Raw genomic sequence first — 12,548 nt, 5'->3', positions numbered from 1 at the left:
ACGTTTTTCTTGGAGTGCTATGAGAGACTCGTTTGGGTGGAATGAGTTCTCACTTCGGCAGCTGACTTATGGGCAAGATGGCTTCCGGTGAAATTCAATATCTCTCAAAATCTAGGTCTTTTCCTCTTTGTAGGTATTGCTTGGGCTCTGTGAAGGACTAGGAATTCATGGCGATTGAGAAGAAGTTCCCTTGCAAGCCTACTGATGTTATGATGATAGCTATGTCATTCGTGCAGAAATGAAGCATCCTCCTTAGAAATGATGATCGACTCAAGTGGACAGTGCTCGTTCGCATGTCTGCGAGTGGCTGATGGGCATATCCCCTGCTGTTGTTCCTATCTCGGATGTTTGGGAGCTTTAGGCGTTTTCTTAGGCTCTGGTGCTCTCTGTGTAATAGTCTAGTTTTGTTTAGAACGTGCTGTTGGTATACTGTGTCCATGATCAATAGTTTGTTGGTTGTATCCCAATTGCCTTTTGTTCTCCTTTTTTCTTCTTCCTGGTTTGTAAATCTGGTTATTGACTTTTAATAAAAACCGAGGTAATCTCTGTTAAAAAAAAGAGAGACATTGCTAAAACACGACACCAAGAAACCAACATCACATAAAAACTAAGGCACTCTTGCTTTGTGAGCACACACCCTTGCGCTTTGCAAAAAAGGATCACTGCGACCTCTAGCCTTTCAGCCCTGCTGTGCAACAATTTGTGATCCACTTTCTGCCAAACAGACTAAAATTGAGTCAATTAGCAAATTTAACAATAAGTTAAGCTGGATTTGGAAGCATGTCGCAGCGTGTTTTCCAAATGGACCAACACAAAAGCAGCATATCCAACAAACACCAATTTTATATGCTTCTTATGAAACAAAGTGAACCAACTCCCAAAATGATGATCCATGTTGAATAGGTGATACTCCGTACATGTGTAGCAAAGAGCAGGCGAGTTATTATTGGTTGCCCATCTGAGTAACTTGATGTGCCGAGTGCATTACCAGGAAGGGAAAAAGAGAAATTACTTGCGAACGACTTCTAGCCCGGTTGGCAGGAGCGCTTGGTCTGATCGTGAAGACCCGGGCTTAAGTTGTGGTGGGGCGCTTTTTGGCACGCGTCCCGCCTGCCCCAGGTTCAGATTTTAGAAGAACTCAAGGTGCGCATGTGTTTAGATGGTAGAGGGTGTGTATGTGCGTATGTATTAAAAAAGATATTACTTTTGCCTGCTACTAATACTCAAACAGATGCCTTGGCCAACAGAAACATATTAGCAATTAAACTTAAGACCTATTATAGATTATATATCTTGGGCTGTAACCAGATCCACCACATAATGGCCTGTTAAACTAGTAAACCACCGAGCAAAAACCATTTCACGATATGATAAATTAAACACTAGAGCATTTCCATATATAACTGCATCTCATTCAAGATCTATCTGGATAACGCTATAATATATAACACCAATTATATATTTTACACACAAGAATAATGAATAGATAATTGATAGCTAAAAAAATATACCATTCCGCATCCGAATAAGAAAGATAATACAAGAAGCTGTACCTCTATTACAAGATAAAACCTTTTTATGTTCTAATGTTACTTTGCAAAATAATGGCTGAAATTTATATCTTCTCTACCAGCACTGTTTCTAAGTGAAAAAAACAACTTGCTTAAATTTTCAATTTTTTTGGTAAGCTCTCATCTGTCTGCCTTGAAGATGACACAGTTCAAGTGACAAAATAAATTAGTCAGCCCAAGGTCGAGCGAGAGGACAATAGGAATGAAGTAGCACCCCAACCTTCATGATGCTAAAAAGAACTGCAAGCAGGGTTAAAAAACCGTCGGTAACCGCCCAAAAATCGTGGTTACCGAACTTCTCGATCCGGTCCAGTTTCAGAAACTGAACGGTAACCGAAATTTGAATTCAAAAAATTTGAAAAAAAAAATTCAAAAAAATTCAAAAAAATCTTAAAAAAACTATACACAATTCTAAGACCTTCTATGAAAATTTTTTTCAAAAATAATGTCGTTTGCATCATATTCTATCGGGAGAAAGTTTGAAACAAATGAGAAAAATTGAAGCGTGCGGCTCAGTTATTAACTCACGTTAAGAAAAAGTGTAACATGCAAACACATATTTTTCTTGTATAAAAAGTATTTTAAGAGAATCTTTAAAATTGATTTCACTTTATTTAGAGTTTTATTAAATTCTCTATGATTTTTACAAAGTTTACAAGCATAAAGTGAATATGTTAAGAAACAGCACTGTAATTAACTTTTTCATGTCTACTATTATTTTTTTCTACGTAAATCATAGTATAAATAAGCTAATGAAAGTGGTTTCACTAATTTTTTAGGTGTGATGGGTCAGTTATGAATTAATCTAGTCGCAACACATTTACACAATCATGCATGTTACAATAACTAATTCATGAGTTCATGTCTTTTTAAAAGATATAGGATCATGTAACAAGACTAACAAAATTAGTTTCATAATTTTTGGATTAGCAAAGAGTAAACTATGCATTTAACTTGGTTTAACAAATAAAATTTCTCACAGAAAATTTTGAACTTTTTTATGAGTATAAATACTTTTATCATGTAGATAATGTTACAAGGAAGCAAAAAAAATTGTTTCACTTGATTTGAAGCTCAGATGAATTAGTTATTGATTTTACAAGATTGAGCCCTTTTTTAGGTTTTTTGTTGAACTGCGCTGAAATTCGATAAAACCGCTCGATAAATCGAGAAAACCGAGCGGTTACCGACCCAAACCGCTCGGTAACCGACCAAATCAAAAATGCGAGAAAATCGCTCGGTAACCGACCCAAACCGCTCGGTAACCGATCAAAACCGAGCGGTTACCGAGAGGGCAAAAACATGATTTTTTCGCAAAAATTCAAATTTTGCCGAATGAATTTTCTCCGAACTTTTTTGAATTTTTGACCTGTAACCGCGGTTACCGCGAGATTTCGGTTACCGCCGGAGCTCGGTAACCGAGCTCCGGTCGGTAGCGTGAACCTTGACTGCAAGCAACAGAAAGGGTTCGTCTTTTTCCATTTCATGAAGTAAATTAGGTTGTTTACTCCCTTGCTGATCAACATCAACCCCATTCCAAAAATTGAAACGAACAAAAAGGAAGTGTGGAAAGATGTGTAATTGGACCAAGACCTGCAGCAGGAAAACATCCCTAAGAAAAACTGCTTTGAAGTAAACAACCTAATTTTTTTTATGCACATATGCAGTGTGCAGGCATATCCCTATTTAATTGCCTGGATAATGGAATCAGATCCATAATATCATGACATGTCTGATGCCCCAGAAATAATTACAACATGCTGCTTGTCAAAAGTTCCAGAGATAAAAACACTAATACACTATAGTAAGCTGGCAATCGTGGTGCATGCGGATCAGAGCATCTTGAGGCTTAAGAGTGTCATTCATGGGTGCAGCCGATTCACCATCATGCCAACAGTATTAATTTCCAAGGTAAATGAGCGGTCAACAAATTCAAAAAAAAAAAAAAAAGAGGAACATACTCCACACTTCCAACAAAGGGAATGCAAGGACTGTACACTCAACTCTGATATTTGCTCAAGTCTCAAGTAAGGCATATTTGGAAAAGCTGTGACTATCATGCAGGCTGCATTGTTACATAAGATCATATCAAACCTCTACCTAGAGAACAATCATACACGCACAACAGAGTGAATGTATATCAAGTAGCCTCTTGTCATCAAAGCGAATGTAAATCAACTGATTGTAGGAGATTCTAGCTACACAAAACACGGTTGCTTGCTTACTCTGATATTTGCTTTATTTGTCATCCCATAAAGTGCTTGAGCCAGCTCATTGCTCCGAAAAGCTGATTTACATCGTTCTACCATGAGGTGCAGCTACTAGGTGTGTTTCTATTAAAATGTCTGAAATTGGGCTGTGTAGTTATGATTTTCTAGATTGTTCATGCGACTGTGTTTTGTGCTATATTCTAGCTACACAAAACACGGTTGCTTGCTTTCACTAACAACAATTATCATAATATAGAAAAGGTATGTAAATGAATAATTTGGAACAGCTGACCTTCAGGAACCTAAGTAGTGAAGGGTTGCGGGTAGACTACGCTAGCACAAAATAAATTTTCTCTACCGCATTCAACCAGGAAGCCATGCGAGTAGGGGATCATGAATCGTTACCACTTGACGAGCAGTGCAGCGGAAGAAGAGTTGGAGCAGACCAATCCAACGTCGTGCGTGTCAAGTAGTCGATCGTCAACCTCATCCCGAGCACATCCCGAGCACCTTCCGAGTACTCGCGGGTACGTCCCGAGTACTCCCGAGCAGATCAGCACCGCAATAGTAGCAGCGCCTCTACGGTATCCACACGTACAAGGATGGAATTACCGTGCGCCGGTGTGCTAGCACCGCGCGCCCGGCTAGGGTTTCGAAGGGAGTTCGGGAATAGGAGGCGTCCAGGGTTTTTGGTGGCAAGATCTGTTTTTCAGAAAAAACTCAATGCGCCTTGACCCCTGCCTATTCTTATATAGAGCACGCTAATGGGCCTTTAATCAACATTAAAGTCCATTATGACTCTAAACCCTAATGGTCCTTTAATCAACATTAAAGCCCATTAGTAGATCCAATCCGCAAACTCGATCGTCTCTAGAGCATATGCCTATGTGAATCTTCTATTAAACAATTTAACAAAAGATACTCCACTATATGTGTTTTCCCTCTAACAACATATAGAGGATCAAGATCCATATTCAACTAAGTTCTAGTGAGCTTTGGCATCACTGCTAGAAACTTAGCGATATAGGTAAGCAACGTCTTGCTAATCACATCCCTATGTGACTCTTGTTTGTTGGGTGGCATCGAATGCCCCGGCGCCCAACACCATGCCCCAAAGCCCAAAACCGTTTTGATAGCTTTATCAAGTAAACCAATACTATGCGTGTGGATGTCCGACATCTACTCTAACTGGTTAAGATAAATGATGGCACCCTGCTTTGGCAGACCTACCACACAATGATCAAAACCTTTGTAGGTGCAGCTATTGGAAGGGCATCAATTACTCTCGATTTTTCTGAGGGAAACTACTCTATCATGAAAATCATATCCACCACATATAAAACATGAAAGAATAGTATGACAGGAACATAAAAACATCACAGGTAATCATATTAACTGTGACATAGTATGGCCCCTTCACATGGTGATCTTCATCGCCACGGTTCCTGTCCTCCGGGTCATCATGCTTCAAATCTCCATGATCTTGTTCTAGTCTATTACACCTAATAGCACTAGATAAATTACATGAGAAGAAGCATCATAAGTCGACACGCAGGTCGTTATACAATAACATGACAGCCTTGGGCTGCAATTAACCATGACACGCAGGCCATGAAAAATTACACACATGCATCACATATCACAAGGCCATACCAGTCACAACATTCTCTGCAAAAACGAGTTAAGCGTAGAATCGAATTCTAATGTCGTGATGGGATCAAGTTATTACAACAATCTATGCGTGTACGCGACGGCGGTCCCAATTCCGAGTCATTCATAATGCCTCAATTTCCATTAGATCAATCCCATTGATCATCGCGTGAGGTTTTTCCAGAAACGATGACAGCACACACGACCTCGATCTGCTGTTCTCCCGACCATGTCGCGATGCACTCAGTTAGCCCCGATGGTGATTCCAGCCGGTAGGGGCAAGTCGCACGCAAAACCAGGTGGGAGATCGAGCTAATCTTTTTGGCTATGTGGTTTCATCGACTGGCATCTCATCCGATCTCTAATTCACCTAACCAACCGCGCATTGATCAATCCATCATATGAACTGATCAAAAATAATAGATCTAATCTATTTCTATCACATATCTTCTATATGTGACTGATCCAGATTGAAAACTACGCAGGATGGCTCTGATACCACTGAAGGGTTGCGGGTAGGCTACGCTAGCATAAAATAAATTTTCTCTATCGCATTCAACTAGGAAGCCATGCGAGTAGGGGATCATGAATCGTTACCACTTGACGAGCAGTGCAGCGGAAGAAGAGTTGGAGCAGACCAATCCAACGTCGTGCGCGTCAAGTAGTCGATCGTCAACCTCGTCCCGAGCACCTTCCGAGTACTCGCGGGTACGTCCCGAGTACTCCCGAGCAGATCAGCACAGCAATAGTAGCAGCGCCTCTACGGTATCCACACGTACAAGGATAGAATTGCCGTGCGCCGGTGTGCTAGCACCGCGCGCCCGGCTAGGGTTTCGAAGGGAGTTCGGGAATAGGAGGCGGCCAGGGTTTTTGGTGGCAAGATCTGTTTTTCTGAAAAAACTCAATGCGTCTTGACACCTGCCTATTGTTATATAGAGCACGCTAATGGGCCTTTAATCAACATTAAACCCCATTATGACTCTAAACCTTAATAATCCTTTAATCAACATTAAAATCCATTAGCAGATCCAATCCGTAAACTCGATCGTCTCTGGGACATATTACCAACAAGTAGGCCTTAATTGTATGACAGAAGGTTGATTAGCTACACCCCTGCAGCGCAAATATCATCACCTATTCATAAAGTTTGATATCAAACAATCTTATATTGAAAGAGATGATTACAGGGTTGGCACTGCAGACCTTTCGGTGGGTTCATGAATGGACAGTAGAAGTAGAACCGCCTAGATGCCTTAGCTATATTCGGTTTTCTGAGGATTGCTTGCCACAACAGGGTTAACACCCGAAGAGTCCTCATACAGGAATTCACCAATAGTTCCATCTACATGCATGTAACGTCAAATTTTGAAGTGTTTTTTTATCCTAATTGACATAAACAACTGGACTTTACTCTTCAGATTAGAGGCGGGATTCTCCAATACAGAAAATTAAAAGGTTAGTGGACCGAATCTGATGGTCTCATGGACTCAACAAGGCAATGAAGCAGACAGGGAATATATGAGCTGCTGCGCGACGCCACCAATTGCGTACATCCGCGGTGACGACGGCGAACGGGAGGGCAGTGCAGGGAGACGGAGGGCCCTCATGGGCCAAGACCAGGAGGCAGGGGCGACACTAGGTGCGTGTTGTAAGCTGTATGGTATAATTAGATTGAACGGTAGTAGGTTGAGTGGAGTCATATGTATTGAAAAGAAAATGTTTGGTTGTTTGTATCTGTTTAGATAGACTAAACTGAATTTCTGTTTATTTGACTGAATTTGAGTCCGTGTGAGCGGATACAAGAGTTGAGATTGTGATTGGTTACTCATATGAAGGTGATTTCGTGACACTAACAAATGGGTCAGGCTGCATGAGCAGATACAGAGCCTGCATCCGCTCAGTCAGAATAAGGTTGTATATTCGTATCTGCTTATGCAGATGAGAATAGTAGATACAGGCAACCAAACACACTTATTTCTGAGATTATACGCATCCAAGAGCAAAGTTAGAGGAATACAATCAACCAAACACGCCCTAGTGGTGATAGATAGTGCTCATACAAGAAATAAATTTTGACCTATATATCCGATATATCTGATATATCATATCTATCAGTGGACCAGTAGAAAAATTATCATATTTATTAATATTTTATTTAAACTTTATTTAAATTTATTTGAATTTTAGTCTAGTATATACAATAAATCATGTTTATTAGTGACTATAAATTTTGTTTTCGATTTAAAAATCCGTATAGACAGCTTCTATTGACCGGAACAACCTGTAGAAGGAAGACAAAAGTAGTACAGCGTATTGCTAGTTTGCTACCTCATGTAGTACGATCTGCCAATTTTATTTCCAACCCCAATTTTCCATTGCCCTCAATTTCTACGGCCCACTTGTTCATCCCAGTCATATCGCTGCATGCATTGAAAGAGGTAGGGTCGCTTGGACGGTTGGTCAGTCGCGTAGCGCCGGAGTCCCGAGTCAGCAGCGCTTTGCCTTGTTCGTTGCTACCAGTCGATTGGAACGTACCAAGGGTGGGGGAACTAACCGGTGGAGCAAGTCAATACGTTCTACTTGGACAAACACCTCGCAGTATTTTTGGACGAATCTGGAGTTGCATGGTACATGGGGTTTTACGAAACCGCAGGGAAGCTTCTGATCATGAAACTCATGCTAGAATTTGAAGCCAACAGACTCTGTAGCGATGGCACTGTTCATGGGATAATGTGCCGATTTTTATTATATTAATATATCCAACTACTCACAATAAAGTGAAATCAGCTGGGAAGACGAGATTCGGATCCGTAAAGCGCGAGACATGAAGTAAATTGTGAGGTGTGCTAGAGTGATCTGACATTATATAAGTAACCATATAAATAGTATTGTAATTAATTATTAAATTAATTATTTATCTAATCATGATTTCAATGATTAAATTAGAATACTGATCCGGTAGTTCCGACATGTGTTTTGTATTTAAGATCTAAACATATGTCTTTTCCATATTTAACATCACAACACAGTTTAATAAAGATAGAGTAATTAATATTAAATTATAAGTTCTTAAGCATTTATCAAGTTATTACAATTAACAACAAAAGAGAGCTAGGAAGAGACAAAAATCGACTCAACTTCTAAAAAAAAACTACACAACAGAAGACTAAAAACTATACAACAAAAGAATGACAGAGTCATATACCCTTAGGCTCCATCACAAAAAACACGATCTCAAAGTAGCATGCACTACTCATGCATGTCAACACCATCGGCAGACACGAAGTAACCAAAAGCTAACTCCTTCTCACCTGCAAAACATGTAGAGCAGCTGAGAACGAAGATACTCGTAAGACTTAATCCATAATTGACACTTATTAATAGTCTAACTCCAAAGATTATGTATTTAGATGTTAGCAAGGAAACGACCACATAGTTAAGTAAATTATCATATGCGAAAGCAAATTGACATAAATATGTGAGCAACTATATCATACCAAATTGATATCACTCTATTCTAGAACTAACCACATGAATATACCGGTAATAGTAACCATAGTAAACATATGTGTGGAGAAACCATCTTGATATATCCACCATATCATCCCAAAACTCGTAACTTTACGATCGATGCGAATTGACAGAAGCATGCTCATGACCGAGAGTGTGGCAATTCGAATTATTTTTACACCCTGCAAGGATACTCCTGAACCCACAAGACTTGAGTGCCATACGACTTGCATGACCATATAGGTCCATACAAGAGGTACGCATATCAACCTTTCCTAATAAACCCCAACCGTCTTGATCGTGCATCGCTCGGTGTGGAGCCCACTTTGATTAACTCCCGGAGCAACCACAAGTGTCTCTACTAGCCCTCCCGCTCACACCATCGATGTTCATGCACAAATGATCATAGCTACAAAGGTACGGCGTGCCTTAGCATTATATCGGCATGTGGTGAGCACGAAAAGTGCTAAAGCCAACAACACCAACTAAGGGAGTTTAAACGATGCAAGCGATCTACGGCACCCGAGCTACTCCCCCGACCTACCAAGGGACATCATCCAAGGTAGGAAGTACCCCTAACTCCGCCCATATCTTGTCTCGTACTCACCACTCATCCAACCATCAACATCATAACCCACATTATCATAATGAACAATAATTAAACCTATAGCTCGCGAGCGATGAAACATTCCACCAGTCGACTTCTACTAGTGATTAATGCATTACTAAGTATCTCGGTTAACCTTTGAATTAGATGATATTAAAATAAACCTCAGTTACAAGGATATGGATCATCATTATCTAAGACAGAGAATGTAATGCATCAATATAGGTTCTACCCATTTGAAACCCGATCTCAACTCATCATCATGCAAACATACATAAAGCGTAATTTATCATATTAGACACATATTATCTAAAGTACTGGGATAAATATATTTAGATGCTTGTCTTGCTACTCAGATAATCGCCAAATACTACTCGCGCAGCACTCACAAAAATCGGGGAGATTAGCATCGCCTTCGACCGCGACTAGGTCACGTGCTGGTTCTTTGTTCACTAAATAAGAACGCGTGCAATGATGAGCATGAATAGAGTGCAATAAAGTATGTCATAATATGTATAAGATGAAATGCTATAAAACTATGCTTTATAATGTATGAAAATATTTTTCCTAGATGGCACTAATCATAACATAAATTGTCCAAATAGTTTCACAGTTTTAGACATGATATCAATTAACTGTGATTTCATTAAGCTGAAACACATTTATTTAACTAATTAATTCTAACAAATCATTTAATGAGTTTCAACATTTTAAACATGTAGTTCATACTCATACGAAGCTAACTAGTTTCATGATTTTTAGAGTTTGTATGAATTAATTATGAATTTTAGAAACTATCAGCATAAAAGGAAAATGGCTAATAAACAGTAATCATGGAGTCACCACGAATTTTTGCTGACACTCCCCACTGCGCAGTCTCTGTATATTTTTGCGGAGTCTCTGGACTGCGGAGTCTCCAGAGTTCTGCAGAAAGCATTTCTTTGCGGGGAAAACGACTGATTTGATTTTGCGAGCCTCTCCAAACCAAAGGGAGACATGTTTGAGATACTTTATGGAGTCTAGAACTCACTCATCAAACTAGCAACTCAATTTTCTAGCTCAAATTCATCTAAATTCCTAAATTGCTCTGAATCTCAAGAACTCAAGAACTTTGCTCCAACTCGAAATCAAACACCAAAATCACGCATTCTCGCCGAGGGAAGTCTAAGGGACTTAGCCACGGTGCTTGTAGAGGTTAGTGACCGTCGAGGATGAAGGAAACAGAATGAAACACTTGGGAGGGGAAGAAATCCGGTGTTCCTCGAATTTCAACCCTAAACACCAAAATGAGTTAAAACCGGCTCGAATCCATCGGGAGTGAGCAAACATATTGGATGGATGCGTAGCTTAGGAGCTAGTGATCGTGTGGATACCACATGCCTAACTCGACTTCGCTTATAGATAGAGGAATCTGAGAAGAAAGTGAGAGAACTTGAGAGAGAGGGAGAGCAGCAGCTTGGTTGCTTGGGTGGAGAGGGAGAGAGCGCAAGGAGAGAGAGAGCAGTGGTGCTACCCATTTGGAGTGGTGGGTGGTGGGGTCACATGTGGGGCCTATGTGGAAGAGAAAAGAAGTCCATTTTAATTGTGAATTCAGTTTTTTCTCTGCTGAATTTCTTTCTCTTGTCCGAATAATTTTTAAACGAAGTGCTCTATTGTACCAAAATAAATTGCTCACAATTAAGTATGATGCTAATGATATATAATTAAATTTAATCATGCAATTACGGATTGCAGGACGTGCCATGTTAAATACTGTAGCACCAAACCTAACCTAACCTAATCTACCACACAACCCTCATCAATCTAACGTCAAAACTGTGAGGTATGCTATAGTGACAACCTACAGGCAACACTCGCCAATCTAACCTAGCAAATAACATTCGCCAGCTCTTCATAATCCATCCCTCTGTTCCTTTTCTTTGTGCATGACTAGTACAATTTGTGCTGTTCTGTTTCTCTCCACTGCCATCGCTCCATTTTTCAGGACATGTAAAAATACATACAGACATTATCCAAGCATCCATATCTCCTGCACCGATGACACCCAACAACTGATGAATGTTATCACCTTCTAAGTCCAGGGTTTGAAAAATTGTTGAAAATCACTCGGTATTCGTGAATATCGGTTAATTCGATCCGCATTGTATGTAGAAATTGAATGGTTTTTGAATTTGAATTTAAAAAACATAAAATTTTAAAAAAAATCCTAAAATTTCTAAAATTACTTAAAAATAATGTTATTTGTATCATATTTTATGGAGAGGAAGTTTAAAAAAATGTTGAAATGGGCCGTACCAACATGATGATTTGGCACATCACATTAAGAAAAAACTTAACATGCAAACACATATTTTTTATACATGACGTATCTTAAGAGCATCTTTAAAATTAGTTTCACTTTATTTAGAGTTTTATTAATTTCGCTATAATTTTTACAAAGTTCACAAACATAAAGTGAACATGTTAACAAACAATAGTGTAATTAACTTCTTTATATCTACCATTATTTTTTTACATAAATTATAGTATAAGTAAACTAATAAAAGTGGTTTCACTAATTTTAGAGATATGATGAATTATTTATGAATTATTCTAGTTGCAACACATTTACATAATCGTGCATGTTACAATAACTATTTCATGAGTTCATTTATTTTTAAAAGATATAGGATCATGTAAGAAGATTAAAAAATTAGTTTCATGATTTTTAGATTAACAAAGAATTAACTACGCATTTAACTAGGTTTAGCAAATCCATTTTCTCACAGAAAATATACAACTTTTTTTATAAGTATAAATACTTTTATCATGTAGACCACGTTACAACGAAAAAAAAAATGTTTCATTTGATTTGAAGCTCAGATGAATTAGTTATCAATTTTACAAGATTGAGTTTTTTTTCCTGAAACTTGAGTGGTTTTCAATAAAACTGAGTGGTTTTCGATCACAAATGAAATACGGGAAATACAGTCAGTTTTTGGTACAATTCGATCGGTTTTC

This window comes from Phragmites australis, chromosome 3 (genome assembly GCF_958298935.1).
Source record: "Phragmites australis chromosome 3, lpPhrAust1.1, whole genome shotgun sequence".
Taxonomy (NCBI): domain Eukaryota; kingdom Viridiplantae; phylum Streptophyta; class Magnoliopsida; order Poales; family Poaceae; genus Phragmites; species Phragmites australis.
Note: the sequence above shows the minus strand (reverse complement) of the source record.